Source organism: Ostrea edulis, chromosome 9, assembly GCF_947568905.1.
Source record: "Ostrea edulis chromosome 9, xbOstEdul1.1, whole genome shotgun sequence".
NCBI lineage: Eukaryota > Metazoa > Mollusca > Bivalvia > Ostreida > Ostreidae > Ostrea > Ostrea edulis.
In genome coordinates, this window is record NC_079172.1 from 54606088 (window position 1) to 54622588 (window position 16501).

Consider the following 16501-nt stretch of genomic DNA (forward strand, 5'->3'; position numbering starts at 1 on the left):
ATAGTGTGGTCACATGTCCTACATATAAATAAATTAAACATAGCGTGGTCACATGTCCTACATATAAATAAATTAAACATAGCGTGGTCACATGTCCTACATATAAATAAATTAAACATAGTGTGGTCACATGTCCTACATATAAATGAATTAAACATAGCGTGGTCACATGTCCTACTTATAAATGAATTAAACATAGCGTGGTCACATGTCCTACATATAAATGAATTAAACATAGCGTGGTCACATGTCCTACATATAAATAAATTAAACATAGTGTGGTCACATGTCCTACATATAAATAAATTAAACATAGTGTGGTCACATGTCCTACATATAAATAAATTAAACATAGCGTGGTCACATGTCCTACATATAAATAAATTAAACATAGTGTGGTCACATGTCCTACATATAAATAAATTAAACATAGTGTGGTCACATGTCCTACATATAAATGAATTAAACATAGCGTGGTCACATGTCCTACATATAAATAAATTAAACATAGCGTGGTCACATGTCCTACATATAAATAAATTAAACATAGCGTGGTCACATGTCCTACATATAAATGAATTAAACATAGCGTGGTCACATGTCCTACATATAAATGAATTAAACATAGCGTGGTCACATGTCCTACATATAAATAAATTAAACATAGCGTGGTCACATGTCCTACATATAAATAAATTAAACATAGCGTGGTCACATGTCCTACATATAAATAAATTAAACATAGCGTGGTCACATGTCCTACATATAAATAAATTAAACATAGTGTGGTCACATGTCCTACATATAAATAAATTAAACATAGCGTGGTCACATGTCCTACATATAAATAAATTAAACATAGCGTGGTCACATGTCCTACATATAAATAAATTAAACATAGTGTGGTCACAGTGCATGCCCTACACTTAAGTACATGTATTAAATGTAGGCTGCTCATTGATTATTTTTTTCATATGAAAATTTTTCATATGAAATGCTGTTTTCACACAATATCACACGACAAATAAGGAATATGAATATCATCGAAAGGCTTGCGCTGATCAAAAAGTTTCTCCCAACGGGATTGTCTACCCTATGTAGTTTTTCGAAGAGGTCCCATCCATACTGGACACTAGCATTTTTTTCTTTACAACGGAAAAAGAAAATATATGTATTTTAACCAATCTCGGGAAGAAGAGGTTTCCCTCTGTATCTTGAAAAGTGATCAAGTAAATGTAAGGTTATACAACATCAAATCTACCGAGTGACATGCAGATGTCACGTGACGATACCTTTCGATCGATAATGAAATGTATCCGATGCACCATGCATAAAAAATCTCGAAGCACGGACAACGAGTCTATGATTTTGATTTTTTTTTTTTAAATACTTTCCAATGTTACGAGGGGAGGAAATGTGACTAGATTTTAAACTTCATTTAATACATTCTTTTGCAACTATGTAAAATATCAAATAATGAAAAGTATACAAATGTATTATGTAAGAGCATGCGCAGTTATTAATTGAAGTGACAATCAAATTTACAGACAAGGTGCGCGATATCGTTCTACGTGTGACGGGTAACAATGAACAGGCATGTAAGTGTCAATTGAAGAAAAAGAAAATGCACGAGAACAGGAAGATACTGAAATGCTGTCTGACGAGTCTGATTTGTCGTTATAATCAGGTATATGTATTTTTAAAGTTGTAAGTTGTCCAATGGGATTCGTTTGGTCTGATGGATTAAGAACGCTAAGAAGATACACAAGAACCTTGACAAGCTAATCAAGTGCATTTCGCTCTTATTGTGTCAGAGGAAAAAAACAGAAAAGCATGTCATTAACTATTTAAAAAACTTCATGCCCCGCTCAAAAATTCTGGACCCCACAGATAAGCTACTTAACACATACTTAAATAGAATTATAGCACGGTTTAAATCCAATATACCAGCTTATACAAAAACTGACTTTTGTCTAAAACACAAAAAAATTTAAAGTCTCTGTTTTCTTTGCTACTTAGAAAATGACTTGCTGCTTGATTCGGTGCCAGAGTCCATGCTTTTGGACCATGCACTTTGACAGAAATCGACACTCTTGCTCTTATTCCATTTTGAACAAAATTCTTTGTATAGATACATGTAGTTGTATATAATGTTTTGAAAAAAAATTCATGCGGTGATCTTCTGTGAGATTTGCTTTTCATCCCCCCTCTCAAATCTGAAGTCTTAAAATGAATTTAATAATTACTAAATGCAAAGTACATAAATTGTTTGAAAAGAGCCTGTCTTTTTTTTTTATGATTTCCCTCTTCGATACAAGACAACACTGGTATGTCAAACTTCAGATTGCAGTCAAATTCATGATTAATATATTAACGAAAATACATCGAAATAAATCATAAGTGATCAATAACCTTTAAAATATTCTCATTCTCTGTTATACAGGAAACTTCAAAATTTCAATAAATTTGTAAAATTACATGAACATTTATAATTGGTTTGATGAAACTATGACTATCAAGATTTTTTATATTTGAAAATATATGTATCAGGACCTACCAGCTCATACTGTAGACAAGTCTCCTTCATTTTGGATCTGGCTTATTCAAGAACAGATTGGTAATTGCCTAATTATGGCACAACCTTGGCCAAAGTCTCAGGGGAAAACATTTCGAGTTTGCAGAGAACCCACTGACTTTAAATGTTGAACAAAATGAATGAAATGTTTGTAGTTTTACCACACGATAACATTGTTGAGGCTGAGAAAGGACGGGATTGTAACTTAAGATTCTCGGACGAGCAGAAAGAAAAGAAAAGGTAGACATCGAGATAAGTATAAGAATAAATCGGTTTACTGTGTAAGACTTCAAAGAAACGTTACAAATAGTTCAAAACTGACTGCGAGTTTAATTGCATTTTAAAGAAAAGGACTAAACCCGAGGAAAATCCAAACTGATGGGATACCCCGTGTGCAATTGAAAAACGCAAGAGAAAAATATTTCCTTGACAAAATAAGGAAAAACTTACTTCAGAGGAATTGTAACTCGGCATCCTAGTTCCAGGGTTTAAAAAAACCGTAGAGGAGGTGTTACATATCGAAATCACCAGCTAACCCGTATATGTCGAAGATTTCGATTGTATCAATACTTAACATGACCAAGGTTTGGATAGTCCGTTATGAATATAATGCCATTGTCATCCACGTCATTTCAGCTGCTATTAAATGTCTTCACAATCAAGCGTATCAGACTTTAAATTCAACTTCGAAGAGAAACACAATTCATTAAAAAGTATTAACTCAAAATAAACATATTATCCAGTTTTAATGTGTGAAAACACTTGAATTTCCTTTCCTCACAATTTGTTATTATAATAGTCAATTTCACGCACAAATTTAAGAAATTAAAAGCACTAAACAGAATAGCTTCAAGCCCGTACCCGGTGAACGCAGTCAGAAAGCTTAAAATCACATAATTCATGAAAACCAAAGGAAGACGATCGACCCTTCCAGTGGAAACAATATTCTGATCTTTATCTTCCACCAGCAGGAAATTATCACCACAAAATAAATAAACATTTTGAGGTTATGTGTAGTTTTTAAACCTTGGATTCATTATTTCTTCAATATCTTAGTACATGTATTGTAGATCTTTTCCCAGTATTAAGCAGGATCCATTTCATACCAAAAGCTAACAGGCCTTATTATAAAGACCAAGTTTCATGTCAACATTAAAATTTGTTGTTCACAGTAATAAAACATCAAACAATCTCACCAATTTCTTTTTTCGTCATTAACATACAAGCGTTTCCTTTTACAAACCCCACCGTCGCCTGGTATTTGAACAGTTTACAACTCAAACGTGTCAAAGAATGCTTTTGATGCCGGGGTGGGTTTGTTATCCCATTAGATTGCTGATGACCCATGTTTCAAATATTAACATAAATGTCCTCTTAACAGCAAATTATTTGATATTGTTTGGTGTAGAACAATCTTTTTCTTGTAAAACAATTTCAAAATATTTAATAGTGCTCTATGGTTCATTTCTGGAGAAACAGTTTGTTTCTAGCAAGGAAAGGGGGTCTACTGGCTGTATTTAGTGTCACTGTTACTCGTTCTCAGCGTTTAAAGACAGTTTGTTTTAAATCTACATCAGTAGCGACTGTCCGATAGCGTTAATTCAGGGTGAACACATCAATTTCAATGACACAGAGGTCGCAACTGCAGAGACGAGCGCTGTCTTGTTCAGGTACAGTAACACCAAACTCGGACAGGCAGTAAGTCTGGTGTCTAATTCTGCATTGTATATCAAGTACAGTAACACCAAACTCGGGCAGGCAGTAAGTCTGGTGTCTAATTCTGCATTGTATATCAGGTACAGTAACACCAAACTCGGACAGGCAGTAAGTCTGGTGTCTAATTCTGCATTGTATATCGGGTACAGTAACATCAAATTCGGGCAGGCAGTAAGTCTGGTGTCTAATTCTGCATTGTATAGTGTAATACAAATTCTAATAGGTTCAAATCAAAGAACATATACAGGAAAGAACATTGCAGACAACACTTTGAAGGATTCTAAAATGTATTTAGTATTGATATCGTTCCTTCCATTAGCGAGTTGTAATTTACACCGGACCACCGTGTTGACAGATTTTAATTGGACAGCATTTCATTCATTTATATTCATAAAAACAAGACATGCACAGATAGGATTAGGCAGGAGGCGCAGTGTCTATACAAAATCATTAATTTACAAAATGAGTACACACAATGGTTATAAGTCTAAGATAGATAACTCGCATGATATTCTTTACTTAGTTCGATATATGCAGGTACACAACAATTATATATATAGCGTTAATTATTATATATATATATATATATATATATATATATATATATATATACACGCCAAAGTGCGATGGTCTGAACCAAAGTGCGATGGTTTGTTAACGTTACGGACCCCAAAGTGCGATGGTCACGCCAAAGTCCGATGTTGCGGAGTTCAGTAACGTTTGTGACGTCACCTGATTGTGACGTCATCCTTAAAGGTCTTTCAAAATAAAACCGAAGAAATGCAACATGCACGACAACAACGGCAAGGTTTACACTGTTGAGGATAGTGAGAACGGCAAAGTACCAGGGCCGTAAATTACATGGAGGCGGAGGAGGCAGCTGCCTCCTCCAACTTTTGAGCCAAAAAAAATATTAAAATTTAAAGTTCATTAGAATTTATGTTGTTTCCAATAACTAAGAACATGATACCTCCCTTAAAAAGCATTCCAAATCTTTCTTTTAGAATGAGTTAGTCAAGTAACATCTTAGAAGGCCCTAGAATCAAGGATTTTGCACGAAACGTGTTCAGTGTGCACAAAATGTGCTCAGCGTCTGGGGGCCTGGGCGGCCCCCAGACCCCCGCCTAATTTCCTGCCTCCTCCAAATTGAAGGTTAATTTACGGCCCTGAGTACATTAATATTTGTTAATTGTCGAACTATCTACTTCGCCCAAACATTCTATAATTCATGATCATTTATTACTTTGACGTACACGTATTAAATTCCTGGGGGTATGTTATGATACAAAACATTCTATACGATTTTGCGTTGGGAAATGTTGTGTTTAATAACACGACAACTAAATGGTAATACAATAAGTTCTTGTTCTTATGTCTGTGCATTGATTTTGCACTGATATTTTGGTGAAACAACACACGGTTAGTTCGGTCTATACCAAAACACTGTATCATTTACAAACCAATGGATTTCGGCGTGTCAGACCATCGCACTTTGGCGCATGAGTGTGGACCGTCGCACTTTGGCTTGTCACACCATCGGGGTTTGGCGCAGACCATCGCACTTTGGCGTGACCATATATATATATATTTATGTTAGAAGTTGATTCGGCACAGTTGTAAATACATATTGAAAATCAGAATGACACATTCCATAAAAAACAATCATTTACTGCTAGCGCTTTCTCCATGTCTGCATGGTTCATCAGGCAGTTCAAATATGTATACAAAAATTGTTTAGTAACGTCTTTGTTATGACGTCAATTAAACGAGTCCTTTATGACGTCATAATAACGTTAACCGGTAGCGTTTGGTAATTGTCTATTTTGTAAAAATATTATGCTAAATTGTAGTTCAATTATTCAAATAATTATTTTCTATTAAGACTTGGATTGAAAAGTTTAATAAAATAGTCCTCTTTGGCTTTGCGAGTTATTTCATTTTCAGTCCACATTTTAAAGAACGGGAACACTTTAAATTTACCACCCCCGCATTCCGCAAAATGTTCACTACATGGGGTGTTCCGCACACTAGGATCTTTTACTTGTTGTTTGTGCACCCTTACTCGCGCATTAAGTTTGTTCGTTTGTCTTATGTAGTTTTCTCCACAAGTTGGGCAAGTGGCACAGTAAATAAGGTTCTCGGATTTACAGTTCACGTTGGCATTGACTTTCAATATTTTCCCGGATTTAAAAGTAATGGAATCACCCTCTTTTATGTATTCACACGTCCCGCAGCGTGGGTCACCACATTTTTTGACGTATTTGACCTTATTCAGGGAGAAATTGGCTCGAGTTAGTAGTTTTTTTAGGCATGGTGCCTGACGTCGGCTGTTAATAATTTGAGATGAATTCACCACATTTTTCATATTGTTGGATTGTTCCAAAATTGGAAAAAAACGTTTAGCTGTATTTAAGATAATGTGATTCCTTGGATTGTGTGTGACGACGAAAGGCACATTATTGTTCTGTTTGGTATCTTTTTGGCAGGTTTTCCGAAGTTCTGAAATAGGTATTTTTTCTGCTTGTTAGATTCCAGTATCAATAAGGTTTTCTGGGTAATGCTGTCGTATCAAATGTATGTTTAATTCTTCTAAGCGTTTTTTACGTAATGTTGAATTTGGAATTATGGTGCATATTGTATGGGATATTACGTTTAGTGTGTGACGGGTGACACGATCTAAAATCTAGATATTGATGAGTATCCGTTTCTTTGCTGTATAAATCAGTGGTAATGTGATTGCCCTCTTTTATGATAAATAAATCCAGAAATGGTAGATTTTTAGTGCTCGCTTCCATTGTGAATTGGATTGATTCATGTAAATTATTTAAAATTGAATGAAATCTTTGTAAATCCTCATTGCTTCTCGTCCAGAAAATGAAGCAGTCGTCTAAGTAACGTTTCCAGTTTTCATGTATGTACTTTCCAAATTCTGCATCAAATATTTCCGGTAGTGTATAATAAATCCTTTCCTCTAAATATCCCATAAAGAGAGTAGCATAAGTAGGAGCTACTTTGGTACCCATTGCAGTTCCCTTAGTCTGGAGGTAAAATTGGTCGTCAAATTGGAAATGGTTATTTTCTAGTATAATTTTTAGACCTTTAATGATAAAGTCCTTTGAGAATCTTTCATTAATTTCTGTAGGGTATTTCTCAATCCAGTACTTTACTGCTTCTATGCCTAAATCGTGTGGAATATTTGTGTATAAACTGGAAACATCGAAACTGACAAGAATGGTTTCTGGTTGCACTGTTTTCGGGATGTAGTTCAAGAAATCCATATCATCCCGAACATAGCTCGGCACTTTCTTACATAGAGGTTTTAAAATAATGTCTAGAAGATTGCTCAGTCTATGTGTGCTACAAGAGGGTCCTGCTATTATCGGGCGTAACTTGGGATCAGTAGGTCTTGGAATTTTGATATACGTTTCTTTACAGTTTTTGATATTTTCTTGGATTTCTGTGGATTTATGAACTTTTGGTAAACCATAGAAGTTGCTGGTTTTAATTTCAAAATTGGTCAGATAGTCTAATTCATTTTTGGTGAAGTTATCATCGAATTTTTTCGTAAGTTTCTCAATCTTTGAGATAGTTCGGTGATCTTCATTTTGTTGAAGTTTCTTGTAGGACTGGTCATTTTGGAGCTGATCTAACACCATTTCTTTGTAATGTTCAATGTCCATGATTATGATAGCTCCTCCTTTATCCGCTTCTTTAATAACAATTGATTGATCCTCTCTCAAACTTTGTATTGATTTTTGTTGATTGACAGAAATATTGGATTTCACATTTTTATCAACTACATTAGAATTGGCCGAATTTTGGAGACATGCAATATAATCCTCCAAGTGTTTATCTCGATTTAATGGTGGTTTAAAACCTTTTCTATTTTTCAATAGAGATTCATCATCATTGGATTCATTTTTGAAAAATTCTCTAAGGCGTAATTTTCGGCAAAATTCCTCTGTGTCTTTGATTAGATCCACTTTGTCCGACCTTGGCGTCGGAGTAAATTTTAAACCATGTTCCAGTAATTCAATTTCATCGTTGTTTAAATCCCTTTGAGAAATATTAATGATTTTTAGTTCGTTTAATTTTCTTTCCACCTTTTCTGGTAAGTCGTTCCCCTTTTCTTTCTCTTTTTCTGTGTCCAGCCTTGGCCTAAAAAATGATCCAAAGGCATTTTTTGTGTTCCCGATTGTGAAGGGATGCTATTAAAAGGTGTTGAATTGAATTTTCTGTATCTCCCATAAGATACTCTATTTTCGGAAACTGGGGGTTCCCTGCGTTTCACTTTACGTGGACCATTTGTTCGATTATTCATTGCGGTTCCCTGTTTTACAATTTCTGTTGTTTTCTGTGGGGAGTTTCTGATCTAGACCTAGATGAGGGTCGTGTTTTAAAACGGAGATCAAAGTGGTTTTGTCCGTTCTGTGATCTTGTATTTGTTTTCCGGAAAGGTCTTTGAATTCTCTTTGGTTTTGTTTGTTCGTTGCCGTAATTGTTTTCATATTGTTGTAGCCAAATGTTTTTAGTTTCCAATATTCTCTTGGATTTTTCCTCTTCGCGGGCAACATCGTGTGTCCAGAGTTCAATGAGTTTTTCGCAGATTTTTCCGGTACTTCGACCGTTAATTTCATCCAACATTGTTTGATCACACTTTTCAAATTTGGCTTTGTATTTTGAAACTCGTAAGCGAAGAAGTGTAATTTCTGTTTCAAATTTCTGTATAGCCAAATTAATCCTTATTTGTGTTTCCTCATTGGATTCCGCATCAATTTGTTTGATTCTAAATTTTCTTGGGAAAATGATGCTTTCCTTAGTTTTCCACGTTTCATAAGTGTCAGCTAAGTTTTCGCTTTTTAAGGCATTCCTTAAATTAATTCTTTAAAATGTGGACTGAAAATGAAATAACTCGCAAAGCCAAAGAGGACTATTTTATTAACTTTTCAATCCAAGTCTTAATAGAAAATAATTATTTGAATAATTGAACTACAATTTAGCATAATATTTTTACAAAATAGACAATTACCAAACGCTACCGGTTAACGTTATTATGACGTCATAAAGGACTCGTTTAATTGACGTCATAACAAAGACGTTACTAAACAATTTTTGTATACATATTTGAACTGCCTGATGAACCATGCAGACATGGAGAAAGCGCTAGCAGTAAATGATTGTTTTTTATGGAATGTGTCATTCAGATTTTCAATATTTATATATATATATATATATATATATATATATATATATATATATATATATACACACACACTGAAAAGGCCTGTCTGTGACTGTTCGATTTACTACGAAAAAACGACAAATATCAATAATCTAAATAGTTAACAAGAATGATACACTGATGTACTGAATTGAGAAGAATGGTTGTTTTCGTTGCAGACGTGTCTACAGACGATAGTGTAGAGAGTTTGTACCATCTTCAGGTCGGGATGAGAATAGAAATTCTTTTCTTTTTTATCAAATTTATAGAAATTAAACAAATTTAGGGAGAAAACATCCAAAACAACGTAAGTTTGAAATAAAATGATGGGAAGATTTGGAGTGATTGAGTTTTTTTTTTAAAAAAAATGGTTATTAAACAGTGCTGATAACGAAAAATAATATTACTGCAAGAACACGATTAAAATACAAAATCATCACAACCAATTAATAAACAAATGAATGGCGCGACACCAGTGCAACAGATGAGTGGGAGAGAAGTCTAAGGAAGAGACACTGTACTAGTTTTCAAGGTCAATACCTTTTTTTAAGGTCAAACAAATTTAAGCCATAATCCTGAAATTCTAATATCAAAACACAGAAAGCTATATGAATCTGCACTTATAAATATTTCTGATGATGAAGTCTAAAGATGATATACTTGTTTTCAAGGTCAATATATTTTTTCTTTATTTTTCCTTTTCAAAGTCAAACAAATTAATGAGACCATCGTCAGAAACCCACAGTTGATTACGTTTCGTTCCTCTTTCCTTCGTGATGGAACGAAGCGTCATCAACCGTGGGTTTCCAACGATGTTTGAGACCAGAATATGAAAAACAGAGAGCTATACAAATCCGTACTTGTAATGTGGGTGGGTACGTGCATGTGTGTGCTTAAAAACTAATTCAATCTACATGTAAATTTAAGGAGAATTTCATACATGTACGGGGCTAGACGATTAGTGAAATACAGTGAATATAGAATAACTTAGGTCGTAAATACCTCTCTGGGTCCTTCATTATCTTAAATTCTCCGAAAGTAATATTAAATGACTAGGCATAAAGTAGATTTTGTGGAGGGAGAACCTACTGAGGGGTCTACTCTGTAAAACCAGGGGCCTCACTATAAAGGGGAAAGTCTGGCAGAAGGCTAATCTTCCAGGGGTGAAGTCTCACTATATAGCCAGTCTTCCGGGGGGAAGTCTCACGATATAGCCAGTCTTCCGGCGGAAGTCTCACTATTGACACGGGGGGGGGGGGGGTGTCTCACTATACATGTACATGTATAACACAGCTTTCATGGAAAGCGGTTGTTTACTAATAAATTCTGAATGCACTGTTTATTAATTGTAGTTACTACCTTCAAGATTTCTGCACTTTCTGTAAAATGATTGCCCGATTTAGTCAGAGACTGTTTTTGCCGGGGTTGTGTCAAAAGTCAATCTAGAGATCGTGTTTCCTATCGTATGGCTCTCGCTTTAAGCCCCGCCTGTATCTCTGATACAACATAGAAAACTTGTACTCTATTAATTTTACATCCATAAATAGAAATTACAATGACAAAGACATGTTTATTTCTGTAAAACTATTTCTTACTCCGTTAAAATTTTGTTTTGCTCACGCAAGCATTATTTTACACCATCGAAAAATAAAACAAAATAAAGTTAGGTAACAATTTATAGTTTTCCGGTAACATTATTTTTCTTCGTTTGGATATTGAGCATTACTTACAATCAATATTCTTGTTGTGGCAAAAATCACCTAATCAAATGCAGTATTTGATAGGTTCTAAATTTTTGTTCACATTATTTCTGAAAACCAATAGGAATGAAGATATTTATACAAAATACAATTCCTGCTAATTCAACAATATTTGGATAAAAAAGATAATCCAATAAAAATCAAGCATTTCTCCGAATGACCTTGTTCACTTTTTATCTTGAGAACGAATAGAAACCAAAGTCATTAGATGCAGCTTAAATCCGAATCAACGAAGTCTTTAAGGATTGAGCTTTGGGCGGAATTAAACCTTTTACGTTTTTTGAAAGAGAGTTGGGACTCATTTTCTTACCAATAGTTCAACACCCCACCCTCTGGGGAAAAACCAATAACACTGGATCAGCGAATGTAATGATAATAATAATACCTTTATATAGCACCCTTTTCATACACTATGTACGCTCAAAGGTGTAATGTTCGTGGTGTACACAAAACGTCACTGAGAGACGGAACATGGCATAGTTCTGAACAAACAGCTCATTGTGTCTTTATATCAGACACGTCATAATCGAAGCTCGTGATTTATTGAATCGTGTGTCATTATTGCTATTCATGACAATACATATACCGGTATATAGAAGTGCATGTAGGAGGTCCTCACACAAATCAACAACTTCTCAGGCAAGCTGCTGTCTCACAATGATTAGAACAGGTTTCACACCTCCAACGTTAAACTTATCTCTCGCCACTCGCTACGCTCGGCACCAACTCTCTTGGTACTCGAGAAAAGTTTACCAACATATACTTATCTATGTACAGACCAACCGATCATGGTGTTTAAAAATAACGGTTGTCATAGGTGACTCTCAAATGACAGGAGAGAAAAAATCTATGAGAAAATGAATTCACCCAATCTGATTAAAACCAGATCCTGAGATCCGATCACTTAGATCGCTACACTAGTGTAGCGATCTAAGTGAGCGGATCTCAGGATCTGGTTTTAATCAGATTGTGAATTCTACAGGCCGTATTGATCACCTGAGTTAAAGCGCCAAAGGCTATGAAATCTATGATAATTTTCATATTCTGCATATTTAAACTGAATTCTAATATTCAGTAGCAGTATAGGACAATATGTGTTCTTAAAACACAAATGCCCCCGAAAGTACCCATACCGATGAAAGATTTTATATAATATATGCTATATTAACACTATATGACTAGTTTGGACCAGTCCAAGTGACCCTTACCCCAGGGATCCTCAAATTTTTTAATTAAGTTTTAATGCTACAAAACGGCATCGTCTGTCTTCAAACCGCCAACTCGTATGGTATGACCTGTATGTTTCCCCAAACAATCGTACCTTTAACACTAAAGAGTTAGCAAAGGGTGATAATAAAATGGTCAATCTTAGATTTTAAAAAATTGTAACTAATTTGTATAAAACATGTTTCCAAATGATGTTTGTTATTTCTTTTACTGTCCATACTATTGACTTTATGTATCTTTTAATCTTTAATGACAGAGTGCCCGATAATTAATTTTTATGATCATTTTTATTAGTGCTCTTTATAAAGAAAACAACGGGGAAATAGTTTTGAAACCGAATATCATTTCAGCCGATTAAAAATCTTAAGAAGCATCCAAGGTGAAATTTTTTATTGGATCAAGTTCAAAACATGATTTTCTTCAAAATTAGCAATTTTCAAGAGAGTTTAAATTCATAGCTGTGCCACTTAGTATTCACTCTGCATGGTTCTTACGTGGATTGCTACTTTAAAAACGTTTGTATCAGAATTCACAAAGCGTTTTAGAAGAATTTTGAAATTTTGGCATTGACAGAGGTGTTAGCGAGCAGTGACATTGAAAAGAACACACATGGTTTATATACCCCCCCCCCCCCCGTGACAAAACGTCATTAACGCACATGTACATGTATTTACACATTTACCATGTATGTGTGTGCTTACAACAGGAAGTGTGATATTTATATAACAACGATAACTCATGATCTTATTAAGTCAACAAGTTAAACACCTTGTGTTTGATGTATTATTTTTTTTACCGCAGCACTCCAATTCTAATAGGGAGGACTTCTGGTAGTTCTTTGCTAAACTAAATACTTGTATATCTTAACATTTAGATTAAAAATGAGATGACTTTTAATTCCATTCAAGCATGAATTCTATGTTAGCCTTTTAGCCATTTCATATATTATGAAATAAATCTGTTGATTCCTCTTACTATGGGTCGTAAACTTCACCCTAGTTTACATTGATTCTGTTTCAATCTTTCTTTCCGCTGTATCTCTTGAGTTTTTACACTAATTCGCATGATATTGATAAATTACGAACTTTCACATAGATTCATTCCAAATGAGGCAAACCTTTTTTTTCCACACCGGACTCATTCGCTTTGAAATTTGATGTGATACATAAAATTAATGTATATTGTACCAGGTGTAGAACTAAATTCAAATTCAGTTATCTTAAACATATCTGTTTGATTAAAAGCACGTTCGATTTAAAAAGGCTATGTTTTGGGCGAAATTGTTCAAAAAATTATTTCATCTTTTACAATGTTGTTTTCGGGGGTGGGGGGTGGGGGATCTTTTATTCATTGGGTATGCTCATAAAATCTTTTCTTAGGGTAGCAGCCAGAATTAAGTAATATAATTTGAAAGGGGTTCAATCATGATTCAAGTCTTTTTCAGTATGTTTATCTTATTTTTTCTTCTTCATTTGAGAAACAACAAACTGTCACAATTTGGGAGGGGGGGGGGGGTGACAAAGCCGGGAAAAGGGATGGTACCAACAGGCGCTTGCTAAATAATTTTATTAAAACTTACTATGCCAAATATTAAGCAAGCACCTGTGTGTTAGTACATTCATCCACAAAATCCACCGTTTTTAAATACAGATGTACATAATAATGTATTAGTATGAGGTATCCCAACAGCTACAATATATTGAATTGTTGACTCCACAGCAACTATTAAGGCAAGCTTGCAAGTCATTCAAATTGAAATATGAACAAATGTATGGATATATGCAATAATATAACATATTTTGAATATTTAAATACATTTAGAAATTAAGCTTTAGAAATGACGTACACGTATAAAGCTATCAATTTATTAGTTGTATCCTAAGCCTGTATCCAAAAATAGAGAGAGTTATCTTTCTTGGCATAAGAAATAACAAACAAATACAAAAAAAAAAAAAAAAAAAAAAAAAAAAGAAGAAAAAAAAAAAGAAGAGATAATAATGATAATAAACACACACACCCAAAAGTTTCGACCTTTTTCTTTAATTCGGTTTTTCAACAAAAATTTTGTAAGATTATCAATTAAATGATTTATTTATCACAACCTTATAACATTAATTTTGCATCATTTGGGGTTTCATTGTGTTAACTTGGTGTTGTAGCATAAAATTCCTCCCGCGTTCTACCCCCCCCCCCCTCCCCTCTTAGAGATGGGCCCGGGTTAAACTTACCCTCCTGGAAGTTAAATCTTCCATCCTAGTAAAAATAAACTCTTGTCCAATTTTCCTCCTAGGGAAAATCACCCTAAGTCCAATTTTCCTCCAAGATAAATCACCCCTCCACCAGCATAGAGCCTCCCTAAATGTAAGTATGCCTCCACCCCCATACACCTTGATATTATCAAGTTTAGGCTCAGTTATTAAACTCTTTCTACAAGATGGATAATGTACAACTCAATTCAAATTTTTTCACTCACACCATGTTAAATGGTGCGTGAGGTACACACACACTATTTACAACATAAACAACAGGTCGTCATAGGTTTATATGCATGTAAATGGTAAACATACAACATAGTAAGACAGAGGCAATAGTACATCAGGAATGCATGTGAAAATAAACAAACAGATGTTACTATTCTTGGTTTTGGACTATGTTATATCAAATGTGTAAGGTTCCGACGAGCTCTACCCTAATTATCAAATAATTAGACGGTATGTTACATGTGTATATATATATATATATATATATATATATATATATATATATATATATATATACATACTTTCTTTTCTTCAAACGTCTGAAGGGTTTGCTCGTTATGATTTTTCACATGAACCCACGGTTAAATTGCATTTTGAAAACATGTTATAAAACATTATGTGATGTTAATGAAAAGGATGGAAATCATGTGGTGAATTGGGCTACTCGTATAAAAGACAAATTATTTGATATAGGTCTAGGACACATTTGGTGTAATCAAGAAATTACTGGCGTATATTGTAATACTTTTTTCCAATAATTAAGCAAAGAATCACTGATATCTTTATGCAGAATATTGTTGAACAAATCAACTCCTCACCAAAGTGTCCTTACTTCAGTGAATTGCATAGGAGATATATCACGGTGAATTACTGGGAAAAAAACTGTTTTTGAAATTATGCAATTATTAAGTGTAAAAATGTAATTTGGGGATATATCTTCACTGTGCCTTTAATTTATGTAGCACTATTCTAATATAGCATTCTCTGTCTATATAATCACCAATGATATGTACCGTGCTATACTATTGCTTACCTGTACTTTAATCGTATACATGTATGCCATAAGACTTATGTCTTGAGCAATAAAGAATAATAAGGTATATTAAGGTAAGTCTTGAAAAGCAAAAATGGCCTTTTGCCTCCCCCCTCCCCATCGCGACCCTTATGTCATTATTGTGGGTCAAAAAAGGGCAACTAATTATATTTAGAAATGTTGGACGTATTTTGATATAATTTATTTGTGATCAATCGATTTACTCAGCTTCAAAAGTCTGATACATGTATACAGTGTATATTACATGTATTAATTTATACATACACAATGAATTCTTTCTTCTGATAAAGATTATGAACTTTGTTAGAAGTGCCTATAGGTTTGTCTTTTACGTATTCTCAAAGGGTTTTTTCATATGAATATCGGAACTCATAATGTTGACCATGAAATACACAGACAGGAAATCTAATATGCATGAAACCGTTACTTATCAATAGAAGGCGTTTTTTTTAATAAGAGCACAGCGCCAGGCTACTACTTTCTACCTCGTTCTGCCTGTGTACTCGGGTATCCGAAATCTAGCTAGTATATCATTGGCCATATCATTGATTTCAAAGCTAGCATCCCGACTGGCCAACATTACATGCTTGATGAAAATCCGGAAACGAGAAGGGTGGATTATAACTTCAGGTGGTTTTTCTGTTATAGGGAAATAATACCACGACTTCATGGACTTATGAATGAGGG